The sequence below is a fragment of the Emydura macquarii genome, unplaced genomic scaffold (genome assembly GCF_026122565.2).
Source record: "Emydura macquarii macquarii isolate MOO-44397 ecotype Brisbane River unplaced genomic scaffold, CSIRO-AGI_Emac_v2 contig_2473, whole genome shotgun sequence".
NCBI lineage: Eukaryota > Metazoa > Chordata > Testudines > Chelidae > Emydura > Emydura macquarii.
This window is the reverse complement of record NW_027132610.1, coordinates 25,760,567-25,776,390: the sequence shown is the minus strand read 5'-3', so window position 1 is coordinate 25,776,390 and position 15,824 is coordinate 25,760,567. Positions and strand designations below refer to the sequence as shown.

The window sequence follows — 15,824 nt, the reverse complement described above, 5'->3', positions numbered from 1 at the left end:
ACACATGGCAGAGCTATGAAAGAAGTTTTAATGATTTCATGCAAGCTCAGGATCATGAAGGCCAGTCAACAATTTGGCCCATTGCAAAGGAGCAGGTGCTGCGGTACATGTTGTCATTGACAACCCATCAACTGTCGGCCTCGACAATCTCGAATCACCTTTCTACCATTACATTCATCAGCAGGCTAAAGGGTTATGCAGATCCTTGCAGTGTTTTTTTAGTTCAAAGGTTTATGGTGAGGTGGTTGCATACCAGGGGCCCCAGGGAGGATTCACATACTCCCATCACAGTTTACATGCTCAGGGATCTCGTGCAGCTGAGGCTGGGAGTGTGGCCATGGTTGGGAAGGGGCTGCGGCTGGGAGATGGGCCATGGTTGGGGGGCTATGGTTGAGGCTGGGGGCCAACACTGACTCCGGGGACTCCAGGGACCTTGGGGACCACGGTGGCTGGTGGCTGTGGTGGGTCCCAGTGGTCAGGAGCCAGGCCTTGGCAGGAGCTGGACACCAAGACTAGAGACAGTCTGACTTGGGCCACTCTCCCCCACTGTTTGTAGATGACCCTGTGTGTTTATTTATCCACTGCACCATTTACATGTTGCCACCTTGACTTGTGGATTTCTTGTGTAGTGAGTGCTGCTGTCAGACACACTCACTTATCAGCTTTTTCTATTACCTTATATCATTTTTCCAGGGTAGCCAGCATGGTACTTTGACTCCTCACAGACTATAACCTTTTTTTTTTAAATTTAAATTTTTTTTTTTTTTTTGAAAAAGGTTTATGGATCTTCGGTGTGGAACTACTTTTATGCTGTCAGACAGTATAGCACACATCATACAAAGCAAGTGGTTTTGGCTACACCCTAGAATTTTAACTTATCAACTACACATTACTGGGAGATCCTTAAGGACATATGCACATTGGAGATTTCACTTTCATTCCAAACATCTTTGCTTTTGTGAATTCAAGGCAGGCACACAGTGGTAAATCTTCAAAGCCCTGCATAGGTTTTCAGCTCCAAAAACTCATGTTAATTTCAATAGTCCATATGTTTTATTGGGTTACAGGCAATAGAGGCTACTTTCATTATATAACTTTCTTAAACATTGTTTCAACAGCTACAGCTTTGAAGGAGGGATGGTCTGGTATAGAATGTTGAATTTGTGCTCAGGAAAAGCAGGTTTCAATTCCCAGCTCATCCATGTTCCTATGAGAACTAGGGCAGTCACTTTATCCTCTCAGTTCCATCTGTAAAATAATTATAATATTTCCCTACCTCAAAAGACTGTTGTGAGGATGAAATCCATCAATGATTGTGAGATGCTCAGATATTATGGTGATGAGACCAATCTAGACAGACAGATTGCTCACAGCAAAAATGCATATGTTGTATCATGCCATATCCCAAAATCCAACCACACAATATTCACAATGGATACAAGCTGTTGATCAGCTTTATGCAAATGTGGGAAGAATAAGGGACAAGCTAACTTATCCCATATGATGCAGTAGAACTAACCTTAGGAGCCCATATGCAATCAGATATGCAAAGTGGGAGCCCAAAAGTTGAGTGGGTCTCCATAAAGATGGACCCTTCCACCTGCAAGAAATCATACAGGAGTCAGTGGGGTTTCAAAAAATGCTCAGGAGTCTTCCCATGCAGATCTAATTGCAGAACTCACTACAAAAAACAAATTAGGGCCAAGAACCAAGCCTGAATCTAGTTAAGTCATCTATTTCAACAACTCATCCAACCAGATAAAATTTTACCCACATGACTGAACATATTGATCAGAAAATATCAATAATTAAATATATCATCTACAATAAGTCTGGGAAAGTCATTGTTCTCTCCTCTCCTCTGTTCAATGGACCATGCAGAACATCTCTGCCATATAACAGTAATATATAATGGATTTCCCTGTTAAAACAGGTTTTATTGAGTATATGTTCTTACTTACAATAATGCCTCCATATTTGTGAGTGCCAGCTTAGAAGTCAGTCCTAAAAAAAGCATCTAAACTATCCTGCTCATTTACTTCTTTAAAGAAATACAAGAGAAAATGAAGGGAAAATGAGGCCATACCATACCATAATGTATTTCTTATGTTTTATATATTATGTTTTCTTTTACATAAGAAATAGATGAGAATCTGAATCGTTCTTTCCCCCCTTCTTGGCACAGCACTGATTGTTTCCTAATATAATGAATCAGAATCATAGAAGTGTAGGACTATAATGGACCAAAGAAGGACATCTAATCCAGTCCTCGTCACCAAAGGCAGGACTAAATAATAACTAGACCATTCCTGACAAGTGTTTGTCTAACTTGTTCTTAAAAACCTCCAGTGATGGAGATTCTATGAGCTTCCTAGATAATTTGTTTCAGTGTTTAACTACCTGACAGTTAGGAAGTTTTCCCCCCATGTCTAAAATAAACCTCCCTTACTGTAATGTAAACCCATCGCTTCTTGTCCTATACCCAAAAATTAACAAGAACAAATTTTCAACCTCCTCCTTGTAACAACCTTTTATGTACTTGAAAACTGTTTTCATGTTCCCCCTCAGTCTTCTCTTCTACAGACTAAACAAATCCAATTTTTTCAATCTTCCCTCATAGATCATATTTTCTAGACCTTTAATCATTTCTGTTGCACTCATCTGGATTTTTTCCAATTTGTCCACATCTTTCCTGAAATATGGCACCCAGAATAGGACACAACACTCCAGCTGAGGCCTTATCAGTGCAGAGTAGAGTGGAAGAATTACTTCTCATATCTCGCTTACAACACCCCTCCTAATACATCCCAGAATGATGTTTGGTTTTTTTGCAGTAGTGTTATACTGTTGATTCATATTTATCTTGTGATTCACTATAACCCCAGATCCCTTTCCACATAACTTCTTCCTGGGGAGTCATTTCCCATGATGTATGTGTGCAGTTGATTGTTCCTTCCTAAATGGAGTACTTTGCATTTGTCTTTATTGAATTTCCTCCTATTTACTTCAAACCATTTCTGCAGTTTGCCCAGATCATTTTGAATTTTAATCCTATCCTCCAAAGCGCTTGCAACCCTTCCCAGCTTGGTATCATCTGCAAACTTTATAAGTGTACTCCCTATGCCATTATATAAATTATTGATGAAGTTATTGAACAGAACCAGATCCGAAACAGATCCAGGCAGGACCCCACTCGATATGACCCAATATCTTGACTGTGAAATTCTGGTGACTATTCTCTGGGAATGGTTTTCCAACCAATTATGCCTCCACCTTACAGTAGCTTCATTTGGGTATACCTAGTTTGTTTATGAGACGGTCATGTGAGACAGTAACAGAAGCCTCACCATAGTCAAGATATACCACATCTACCTCTTCATCCCTAAGGCTTTTTTTACCCTGTCAAAGAGCTTTATTAAGTTGATTTGACATGATTTGTTCTTGACAAATCCAAGTTCACTGTTACTTATCAACTTATTATCTTCTAGGTGTTTGCAAATTGCTTGCTTGATTATTTGCTTCATTATCTTTCTGGGTACTAAAGTTAGGCTGACTAGTCTGTAATTTCCTGGGTTGTCTTTATTCCCCTTTTCATAGATTGGCACTATATTTGCCCTCTTTCAGTCCCCTGCAATCTCTCCTGTCTTCCCTGAGTTTTTGAAGATAATCACTAATGGTTCAGATATCTCCTCTGTCAGCTCCTTGAATATTCTAGGATGTATTTCATCAGGCCCTGTCAACTTGAAGACATCTAACTTGTCTAAGTAATTTTTAACTTGTTCTTTCCCTATTTTAGCCTCAGATCCTATCTCATTTTCACTTACTTGATTTAAAGCATGTAAACACAGTTTGGTAACTTCTAGCTAATGGGCCAAACTTTCAAAAGCTTATCCTAGGCAGGTTTCCCATTGTGGCAGGAAACATGGATGAACTGCATAGGCTGTTCCTTCAAATGGATGCTCTGTGTGTGATGCTGTATGATTAAAATATGACCATGCATGTCATTGTTGCTACCACTGTTATATAATTGCAACAAACCTTATACAAAGTATGTCATATAAGTTATCAATGGAAAAGTTACAATTTATCAAATATCATTATACTATTTGTATGTATGTATCATCTTTGTATACGAAGTTTTGAATATTGACTATTTACCTGTATTTCAAATGTGTTTGCTCCTGGGTAATACCCACAAGGTAGTTTGTATCCCGTCTAGCCAGCCCATTGTGAATGGACTATTCAAGTCGATGCCTCATCAGAGAACACTTAGCTCTTACAATAGGATATAGAAGAAGCTCATCCCCGCCTGATGAGCCTTCCTGTGGATATTTTAGCCAGAATATGGGTAATGGCTGCTCCTATGACTCAACAAAGCATGCAAGGGAATGTGACCTGCTCACGTGACCCTGGATTCCATCTTGTGCCTGTAATTTTCCACAAATTAAAAAGGCTGTTAAAAAGAACTGACCAACAAGCCACCTCTTTTTATACCCGGCTGTTGTTCTTTTAAAGTGTAAACCGCCAGCCAGTCTGGAGGGAAAAGACTGGTTCTTAATCTATAAGCCTCTGGTGTTGAAGCATTTAAATCCACCATGAAGTAGCCGTAAGGTTTTTTGGTAGCATTCTCAAAAGCTTTTAGAAAGAATTGCATCTTGCTGGGTTACATTTGCCGAGTGAGCATGGTGATTTGTAATTTATCCCTGGGGTTTCTAAACACAACCATGTACTTGGCGTTTAGGTTAATCGTGCGACTCTTTTTTCCCCTGACAAAACACGTTCTGAACTATATACATAATGCTCAGGTTCCTGTGATGCACATACTTGGTAAAGGCTTTCTCAGTTTCATTGCTTTCACAAGCAGAGTTCATCATATCGTCTACGATAACCATATTTACTTTATTGGTGGGAAACAAACGGTCATTGTCAAAAGCATCAGACAGTCCCTCTACAAAATTGATAAAGGGATATTTACCGAGCAGTTCTTTATACAGAGGCTGCCAACAACTGTAACACCACATGATGTTCTCAGACATGACAGACAACAGTCACTCAGCGTTATCCAACACATTTTTTATAAAGTAACTTTTCCCGCAGTTGCTAGGCCCCGCGAGAATTATAGAAAATGAATATATAGAACCACATGTTCATTTTTCAAAAAAGATGTAGGGCAGCGTTTTAAACCCTTCTCTGAGGACCCTCTTGTTGTAAACGACTTTCTGCATTTTCTTAAGGGTCTTTGTCTCTATTTGCCACTGGTTTTTGTTCCTCACGATAGAGGGTTGCTGCACCTCTGTTTTTTTGGAGGTGATTTCCCCCAGGTCGGCGCTATAGTGCAGGACCAGATCTTTCAAACTGTAAAAATTAATCTTTTCACAGTTTGCTATGTTCAGGGTAAACCCTTTGACTTTCATACAGGCCTTTCTTCCCAACAGCTTGTACTCATACGTTTTTGGACCGGCTGACACAAACGCGGTGATGTGCTGATCTGGCAGGATTTTGCTTGTGAGGTCCCATAAATAATCCCCCTGAGGTGGATGCCAGTCAACCTCCCATTGCACAAATATCACCAAGTCTGTGTCATGGTACAGGCACCACTCTTGCAACCTGTCTAACAGGTTGTACAGTTCCAAACGGGCATAAGCGGTGGAGAAACAGGCAATGAAGACATCGGTATTGCCGGAGACCGAGTAGCGGTCTTTCGCATGCTTCCAAGACATGCATGCTGTTTCATCATCGATAAACCCACTGAATGAAACTTTGAAACTGGGGGAAAACAGGTACTCAAAGAGTTCATCAGGGTCTCTCACGTGGCTCGTCTTGGGCAGGTTTGTTCTTTTGCCGAATTTACCTCGCAGAGAATTTAAAAACAGTTTAGCGATTTGACGCTTAGTAGGGTTCAGGGTGATTTCGTGCAGGCATAAACGCACGCCTTCTTTCTGATAAAAATCATTAACTTATTTTGCCTTTCTTCCTCCGCATGCCAGCTGGGATACCCCAAAGACTCTTGTTTCTGATGCAGGTGTAATTTTATGTACTCTGAAAAGAGTTTGTCAGATTTTTCTTCGAAATGCCAGATTTCGTAGATTTTTGCCACCGTGTACCCCTTCGCTACGCCCATCTTTTCCTTCAGTAATTCCCTGAGGACAAAGTAAGCGTTGTAACCTTTGGAATTGTGCGCTATGAATGTGTAGCCCCAAAACTTTTTGCCGATAAAGGTTTGAACGAAATTAGAAAAAAGCACTACCTGCCCTTAAATTCACGAGATTTTTCCGACTTTAGGGACATAGCCAAAATGTAATTGGGCACGTGCAACCCTGTCTCCTGCATGCACTCAAAATCATTAAAAAAAATATACTTTTCTGACTTTTCGGGCTTTCTAATGCTGTCCATAAAACACACGTGACCATCTACACCACCAGTGTTGAAACTGTGACACTGCTTACAGTGCCCTCCTTTGCACTTTAGCCCTTTGTCCACCTAAGATTGATACTTATCACACAAAGTTTTAGACAGGCATTTGATTTGATTTTTGGACACAGCTTCTGCATGACCGTCAAAACACTCTTGGGACCGACAATAAAGTCTGCAGCTAGGACATCTCAGCAGTATGCCCAGATTGTCCAAACATGTCGTGCTCAAGCAGAGGCGGCAACGGTATCTGCAAGAGTGGTCGTGACTGAACACCGTGTGGCAAAACTCACAATTTTTTGCCCCAACAACCATTTCACATCCAAAACCCCATAGTAATGCTCATCGTGCAGCGGGATGAAAAATGTCTTGGGGTACACTGGATCCCCCATTTTAAAAAAAAAAACCCACCTCCCTTTCGTTGTGTAAAGCACCACCTGTATGTTGACATGCAAATGCTGTTCAAGTGCCGCCACATCACGGAGCATAACCTTTTTGTCTGACCAACCCAATTTTTCATGCAACTTTCTAGCCCCATCTAACAATTATGCATTTTTAGGTTTGCGGTCAGACATGACGGCCAAGAGCCCGCCCACAAAACACAGATTGGTACCAGTGTAAGCCAGGTCACACTAAACACTGTCTCTTTTTATGGACTATTTGACTGTTGAGAATAGAGTTTAAAACCCTATGGCCGCCCCCAACCTTGTTTTTCACAACCATCACAATGAGGCATAATGTCTCGTCAACGTACAACTCTCTGTTACTCTGCAACAGTTTAGAGGCCTAATTTAAGAAATCCTCAACAGACAGGTCGTCCCTATTTCTTCTGACTGAAATTGTTTAAATTGTAAATTAGGATTGTTTAAATTATGACCCTCTAAACATAATCGTCCGGGTCTAGCCTGATGTTACAGTCGGTTCTCAATGATGTTACCCCCTGTGCATGGCTTCAATAACCTGCTCAGCTGAATTGATTCACTCAAGATTGACAAAACAAAATTCCTCACAATACACCGAACCCCTAAATCTAGGTAACTCCCTTTGCCAGCTTCTCACCTGCTCCATATACACATCGGGGCTGGGGTCATTTGGGGGTTCCTCTACGGGACCATTTTCTAGGTCAGACTCCAAGGGGCCATCAGGAGCAGATGGGGACCCACCTAGAGAGCTTTCTAAATCAGAGTCATCACCACCCCGCAAGTCAGTTTCTACCTCCCCATTCTCAGACATGCCAGTTTGAGAATCTCCACAAGGAGGCATCTCTTTTTGTTTTTCTCTCCTTATCACCTCTTTAGCCTTTTAAAATTTTTTTACAATGGCTCTGGCCCATAACTTTTTGGCAGCTGTCCATCTATTCCTCAAATGATGTCCCCCTTTTTTATTACACTTTAACGGTCGGGTGCCCCTTTTTGTGACTAGTTGTGCAGCTTTAGAGCCACCCTCTGGAAAACTGAAATATTTTTCAACGTATTTATCAAGAGCTTTTGCATTTTTACATGGTTTCTGGTTATTCTTTCTTCCGAAACCCTGGAGAACACAGCGCCCATCCGCTCTCTGAACAAAGCATCATATTTTTCCCACATCTTTTTAGAATACCAAAAAGCTGCATCAAACATATTGAGGCGGGGACCTGGTTTGTAGTAATTCTCAGATACCCCAGCATCGTGGGAGCTTTCAGTCCTCGGTTTTGATTCACAACCCCTAGAGGATTGGAGGTAGTGTAGTTCAGCATGTAATGTTCTCTGACTACTGCTTGGTCTGGGCTGAACTTTGGGAGTATGGGACAGTGACTTTGGATGAGGTTATTGGAAACTAAATACTTGTTTATTCAATAACACAATTGCAATTAGAAAGGCTGAGGGCATCTTTATGGACCAAGAAACTGTTCAGGGGGCTTCTGATTTGATCAAATGGAGTCTGGTGGCCTGTCTTTGTTCTTTTACAGGGTGTCTGTATACAACTGATTACAAGCATTATTTAGCATTTCAGAATCATCGGAGAGATCTTAATAGTCTCAACTGCAAGATGGGGAATATGTGGACATGAGGCTCATAAAAGGAAAAAGTTCAGCATCAAAAGAGGAAGTTGGAATAAGGTAAATTTTCAAAGGACTTTAATAGAAAAGGTGGGTCAGCCTCCTCTGATATATCTGCAGGATGTAAAGAAAAAAGAGACTATAGTGGGAAATGGAGGGGTTCTGAGTTCCTAGTACTGGCATGTCTGTAGGGACCTTGATAGCATGTTGTGGATAGTTCAGGAATACTACAGTGAGCTCTCTCAGGAATAAATGATTTCTCCTTTCCAGCAGCATCAGTTTTTGGATAATACTGCATGTTTTCCAACTTTGGCAGATGGGGAACAGAACTTGCTTGCGAGACCAATACAGGAGATGGAGGTTCATGCAGCTAATATGCCAATAAAAGAGTGGACTTCCCCTGGAGCTGACAGATTGACAGCCAAATTCTATCAGTGGTTCATTGATCTCTTTTCTCTTGTGCTTTCAAGGGCTTTCAGTGATGTTAATTTATTTGTATTACAAGACAACAACAAAGCACATTAGGATCTTCCTTTTATGAAAGATTTTTGATTTTTTTCTGTTTTTTTGGCACAAAGCAGGATTTGGAAATTATCCAGAACTGGAGGGTTATTGCCCTTTTGAACACAGATTACAAAATTGAACATGGATTACAAAATTTTGGCTTCCATTTAAGACAAGAGACAAGGGAAAATAGCAGGGAAATTATTACATCCCCGTCAGTCTAATGTCATTAAAGGTCACACAATGGCAGTCATTTTGTGTAGTTTGCAGGAATTATAAAACCAGGCGACAGGGAGGATGGGAGGTTTATGTTTTGGCCTTGAATCAGGCCAAAGCTTTTGACAGAGTGAACCTATTTGATTCATTCTATGTGAACTGTGTATTCCTCTATAGTTTATTAACTGGTGACAGATATTGTATGTTCATGCCCTATGCATCTAGGGTGACCAGATAGCAAGTGTCAAAAATCAGAACTGGGAGGGGTGTGTGCCTATATAAAGTGCTTACATAAGACAAAGCCCCAAATATCTGGACTGTTCCTATAAAACTGGGACATCTGGTCACCCTATACACATCCTTTTAGTAAATAGGTGGAGGGGATAGTCTATACAGGTACATTCCCTTGAGTCCATTGTTGTATTTTTTCCTGGACCCTTTAGTGGGGGCAGTGTATGGAAACACAGGAAAATAGCCATGTTGACAGGGAACCAGGGAAGTATTGAGGCAAAGTGCCTCTTCATGGATGGACCAAGCCTCCTGCAGTTCCTTGAGAACCATAAGGATTAGGAGGACAGACCCTAGTCTATTTAATGAGGGCTGAAAAACTCTACTCCCTTGTCCAATGGAAGAACAAGGGAGGGATTGTGTGAAAGAATAAATTTTCATAAATTTCCTCCCTCAGAACTTCTGCCATTTCCCCCCCCTTTCAGCTGGGTTGATCTAAGCCTCAGCAAAGACATAGATCAGCCCTGCTTGAAGTGGAAAATATGGGAGTTCTGAGAGAGGAAATCTATGAAGATCATACACCAAATATATATTAAAATAAAAGGAGCAGGAGTGGGGAGTTGCTCCCCTGATGAGACTATACATGGCAAATTTTAGTCAAAAGTATGTTTTTTATGGCCAGGGTTCTCTCTCCTGAAAAAAAGAGTTAAAAATGGAAATGCTGACAAACCTTTTGGTGCTTGTAGGACTGTAATATCCCATTTAACACAACCAAAATTGCAAGGTATGCTTTTCATCCTTCTCTGCTAAGAAGGCAATTACACACAGCATCTTGTTGAAGAAGTTTATAATATGATTAAATGGGCAACATTAAATCAGCTGGTGATTGATTCCTCAAGAGAATGTACTTCACTTAAACTTGTGTTACTCTACTTCTTTATATTTAAAAGCTCTTTAAGGAGGACATATGACTGCATGATACCACTCAACTCAGGCAAGGCTTGAAATGAGGGAGTTCAACAAAATAAATATCTTATTTTTTCCTGTGCTGCTATCTTAATTTTAATGTTTACGGAATGTGATAAAAGTAGCCTATATTTGCATTTTATTTAATCTTAGAGAAGACTAAACTTCGCACATCTGGTCTAGACAATCTTCTAAAGTGCTTGCTTATGTAAATTAAAAATAAGATTTATACTTGCTACATTTCTAAGCAATTTGTTTGAGCTCACAACTGTAACTAACAAAGATTAAATTTTTGAATCCATATAATTCAATTTGTACTTTCCCCCTAATTCACCTCATATTAGTATTTTTGTTTGCAGCTGTTTATTCCTATGTTTATAATTTTTTTAAAAAAGGTTTATCTTCAACTCCCCCCAACCTCTACATAGCTCTCTCAAATAATTCCTTTCTATTCTTCTTCATCTTTATTTCAAATCAGAAACAGGTCAAGAAACAAAGTTCCAATCAGAAATCAGCTGTAAACTGCGATGTTTCCAAAGATTTTTGGATTCAGAATTCCGATTCTACTTCAAATATTTGTTGATTGTTAATCATTTTCCCTTAGGGAAACTAAATATAATTAACTCCATTAGTCTTTCATTATAGATCAATTTCTTTTACTTCTGATTACTTATTGTTACTTTTCTCTGGACTCCCTTCACTTTGTCAGTATCTTTCTCATAACATGATGCTCACAATTACATGCAGTACTCCAGATGAGTGGTGCAAGGGCCAAATATAGACAGACTCTTTTTACCTCTCTGACGTTTGATGTGATGCACATGCATGCCAAAATTATATGAGCAGCAAAAGAAGCAAATAAATAAATCAAACTATCTTGCACTGTAAACTCATATGGCCAGATTCTCAGCAGGTATAAATCTACATAGCTATACTGCATCCAATACTCACAACACCTCCCAATTTAGTATCATCTATAAATGTCATTAGCCTGCAGTTTACTTCTTCCTCTAAACTACTGCTAAAGAGTTCAGGCCGAACACAAGGTACCCTGCTAAATTCCACTCCTGCAATCAAGTATGTACTGTTTATGGTCCCTTCAACCAGTTTTCAGTCCATGGGTTAGTAGTCATATCCAAGCCTCATGCCACTTAATCTGAGAGTGGGATTTTAGGAGAGATTTTAATGTTTTACCAAAAAACAAAATCCATTGCATCTGCTGTTTCCCTTCATGCACTCATTTTGTAATTCTATCCTATAAAAAGATCAACTTTGGTTTTGGTTTTTTAAACACAAATCAAGCTATTTAGCACTCATATTTATCTTTTAAAAATTAATGTATGTTTGAGGTTTTCTTTATGACAGGGCAACAATTGCCAAGATCCAAAATGGTAGAAGTATCATGATAAAGATGATTTTGTGAGTTGCGTCCAAAATAGATTTAAGAAGTAGGCTCCCTTAGCTTTAGGAACTGATCTGGCAACACCAAGGGGTAGGGTGAAGTGAGTTCTAACTAAGATATTCAGATTCCATGGTCTGTTATGCAAGAGGTCAGGCTAAACATAATGGCTGCTTCTGGACTTAATCCATTAAATCCAGTCTTTTGACCCTGACTTTTTTAGAGGGAAAAGGTAGATTTATGTTTCTCAGTCAGGGCCATCTATTCCATACCTGCCAGGTCTTCAGGTAGTAGTTGAGCTCAATTCACTTCCATAGAGCTATGCTGATTTGCACCAGCTGAGAATCTGGCTTCTGTGTTTAATATTAAAACTCATATTACATTAATGTAATATTCAAGTTATCTTTTCAGGCTGTAATCTTGCACACACGGATGCACAAGAGTAACTTTATGCACATTAGTAGTCCCACTGAGACCAATGGGACAAGTCAGATGTGTAAGATTTCAGGTATGTGAGTTTTTGAAGAACTGGGGACATTAAATGAAAAGTTGGAAAATGCAAAAATTAAAGCTTTCACAGTAACTTGCCCAGATGGCACATTCAGGAGAGCCAGTTCTGGACTCATACAAATCCATGCAAATCTCTCTGAAGTCAGCTAGAGTAACGTATGCAAATTTCAATGCAGAATTGGGTCCAGTATATAATGGTATAATTAATTTCTGAAATGTCGTCACCCCTATATGAAATGTGACCAAGTTAAGTTTGCTATTAAAAAAACTTTTTTTTTTTTTTTTTTTTTGGGCATTTCCTGGGTTTTGACTGTATAGATGTTTTCTTAATGTTCAACAACAACAATTAGGATTGTATTTAGTTTTCCTTATTACTTTAAGAGGAAAAAATGCTGATTAGATTGATATTCTTTGTTAATTTCACGCTGTATTCTACAATGTCATTGCAAAGCCTTACACAAATTTGAAGTCCACAAGGAACCAAAACCACACCTAACAACTGCCAGTAGTTCTCCTGTGATCTTCCAAAGACCTATACATCTCTAACTTTACTTATAGGAGTAGTTCAATTGACTTCAAGGGATTACTCAGACGCAAAAAAATTAAACATGTGGTTAAACTTTGAAGGATAGAGACCTACGCTGTATTATTGTATTCCACAATCACCAAAATTTCATTCTTCACATCCACAAGAACATTTAAAAAATAGTTTATGGCCATTTGTTTTGTCTTTTTCCCCCCCTTTTCCATTCACCCTCAAGCAGATGGAGCTATGATAATTTACAGCAGTTGAGGATCTGTCCCCTGGAGACTAGTTCTTAGCAAGCCCCAGAAAAATGTAAGCTTGTAACATTCATCCATTTTTTGGTGTGTGTGTGTAAAACTATTAATAATATTAAGTACTTTTTACAGGAAATATATATTAGTGTTATTGTTGCATTACTTGTAATTCAGTGAATAGATTTTGCTTCAGCTTTGTAAAATAGAAAATATGGACATATTCAGTGACAATAGAGAGTATTGTTGAAAATTATGAGTATGTAAAAACCAGAAAATTGTAACTGAAGTTTCAATATAACTTTAACTATAGCATTTTCTACCCAGTGAATACTATAAAATGTGAAAGATAAGTGTCAGAAACTAACAGGCTTAGGTTTTGTGCACAAGCTTTTAACGTGCACGCGCGCGCACGCGCACACACACACACACACACACACACACACACACAAAATCTATCCTGGCCAGCCACTCAGCTTCCGCAGGTAACCCCATGCTTAGAGGGTCTCATCCCAAAAGTAATTCAACACTTCTAATTATAACCTGGCTCATTCAAAAGGACTTGGCAAAATCAATATGTTTCCATGGCACCAAGCATATCCCCTCTGGATGCCGACTTCCATTTTTTTCTCATTTTTTATTTAAAAACTGAAAAGAGTTGAGATTTGAAAGCTAAACAAGAAGTGTCTGGGTACCCAGTATAGCTCCAGGCCTAACTTTTTTTTGTTCTTTAGTTTATATAAAGCTTTGAAGAATAGGTTTTCTTAGCTAGGGTACCCTAATAGTCAACACAATTGAACATGATCAAAGGCTTGTGAGATTATATTTCAACTCTACAAGCAGCAAGAAAAGCTGTATGGATTATAATGGCATTGTGTACATTTGTAGTCACCAGCATAGGAACAGAGAATCCCCCTTGTCAAATGCCTGACTTTCTTAGTCTTTCAGATATAACCTTTGAACACCGAGACTTTGCATTACTCCCACTATGATTGCAGTCATTTTCAAATGATATGTAAATGGGATGCATAATGCTTTCCCCTATATTCACTTTATAATATTGATAAATTGCCATGAACTCATAAATGACGTTGGGTGTAGGTGTCATGCTGTCTTTTGAGCTTGGTTACTATCTTCCTAACATGTTATAATGAAAATCCATTCTGCAGCACTCCTATGCTGTGAAAGGTATAAAGTACCTCCTTTCTGGCTTCATTTTAGAACTTATTGGAGATTAACAAGGCATACACCCTGCTAACTGGTAACCAACACCATCATATATATTCTAAATCAAAATGCAACAGAAATATTTGGAGTGATTAAACAAGAGAATATTGTTAACCCACAATTCTCTTTTGGCTTTAGCTATTAAGTTAAAAATAACAGATGAGACATTCAGCAAGTTAATGTGTGATAACAAAAATAAAAGGATGACATATCAGAAGAAAATCTCCCTCTTTGATGCTTACGCACTAATTGTACTTCAATTCCAAAATAACTAAATGAATACCCGTGTAGCAGAACCATTGTGTCAGAGAGTTTTTCATGTAAAAGTCGGTTGAAGAGAGTATTTGGGTTCCAAGTCTCTTTCAGGGAGGTCCTTTTTAAGAGTCAGACCAAAGCATAATTTGGATAAGAAGTTTGGCTTCAGAAGAGGTTAGTGTTGTGTATGGGCATTGTGTAAGGTTCCTGGAAAATAGGATTCCAGAAGCTAGCTGGTCACAAATCCCCTGCTATCTACCTTCCTTTCAGCAGGTAGGATAAGTGCTCCTCGACTACAGAGATGGGTGCAACAGAAAACCCTTAGATAGACAGATAAAAGTGTGTCCTATTGTTTTGTGCTGATATACATGTTTTCTGTCTGATCTCATCTGCCTACTTACCTTTTTCTCCTTTCTTCTGCCTTAACTTCCCATCTTCTACAACAGAATGATAGGGGCACTAGCCAATTCAAGAAAAGTTTGAGACCAGCTGCAGAAGAGGGTGGGGAGGAAGAATAACTTTAAATAACTGGCTGGCTTCCCTTTTCACTAAAGACACCTGCCTGCAGCTATAAATGTGGAATGCAATAGCAGGTTGCACTGCTCCAGGTGTGCTGTAGATCAGCTTATTAGGACTCTGAGCTAGAGGAAAGGTGGACTTTGACTATTTTAATTGGATTGATTTGTTTCCCTGGAGAATCCAGCTCTTGATTTTACATATAAAACAGACCAGAGTTTGCACCTACTTTGGTTAATATTTTAATGTCTGTAAAATTGTGATTGGCTAAACTGGTATTGCCCATGATTGGGACTTAATATATATTATTAATACAAGTGAGGGTAATCTTTTAAAACAAAAAAGCTAGAGTAACTCCAGGTATAAAAATGTTGAGCAGCACTCTTTTCATTAGTTCAGGGTTATGTCAGAAGTATCTAGGAAAGGATATGGTACTCATCCTGTAAATGCTTATGCACATGAGTAGGTCTGCTGAGTTCAATGGCATTGCTGTTGTATACATTGTATACATTCATAACTATTTGTAGGTTAGAGGCTTAAATGAATGCAAATTGGGAGCGTGTTTGTGCTAAATGAAAGCTCAGTTAGAAAGCAGGGAACCAAACGGATGTCTGCCAGCATTTTTAATTGTACAAAAGTTCTGTTTTCTTGTAATTTATAGACCTGAAATGGATGGGAAAAGCTAAGCCACAGTTGCTGATATTTCTGCATGACTGTTCAGCCTGCAATAAAAAGCTATTTATTTTGAACCTGAAAATCTATGAGTTCAAATGAAGA

At 39.1% G+C, this 15,824-nt stretch overlaps 1 long non-coding RNA gene across 1 annotated transcript; it reads right to left on the bottom strand.

The window, feature by feature from the left end:
- Positions 1–1,053: 1,053 nt before the first annotated feature.
- LOC137162867 (uncharacterized) lies at positions 1,054–15,013 on the bottom strand. Its single transcript, XR_010922532.1, has 3 exons — positions 14,933–15,013; positions 1,520–1,600; positions 1,054–1,248 (listed from the first exon to the last, which is right to left on the bottom strand). It is a non-coding gene; the product is annotated as an uncharacterized lncRNA (long non-coding RNA).
- Between the last annotated feature and the right edge of the window lie 811 nt (positions 15,014–15,824).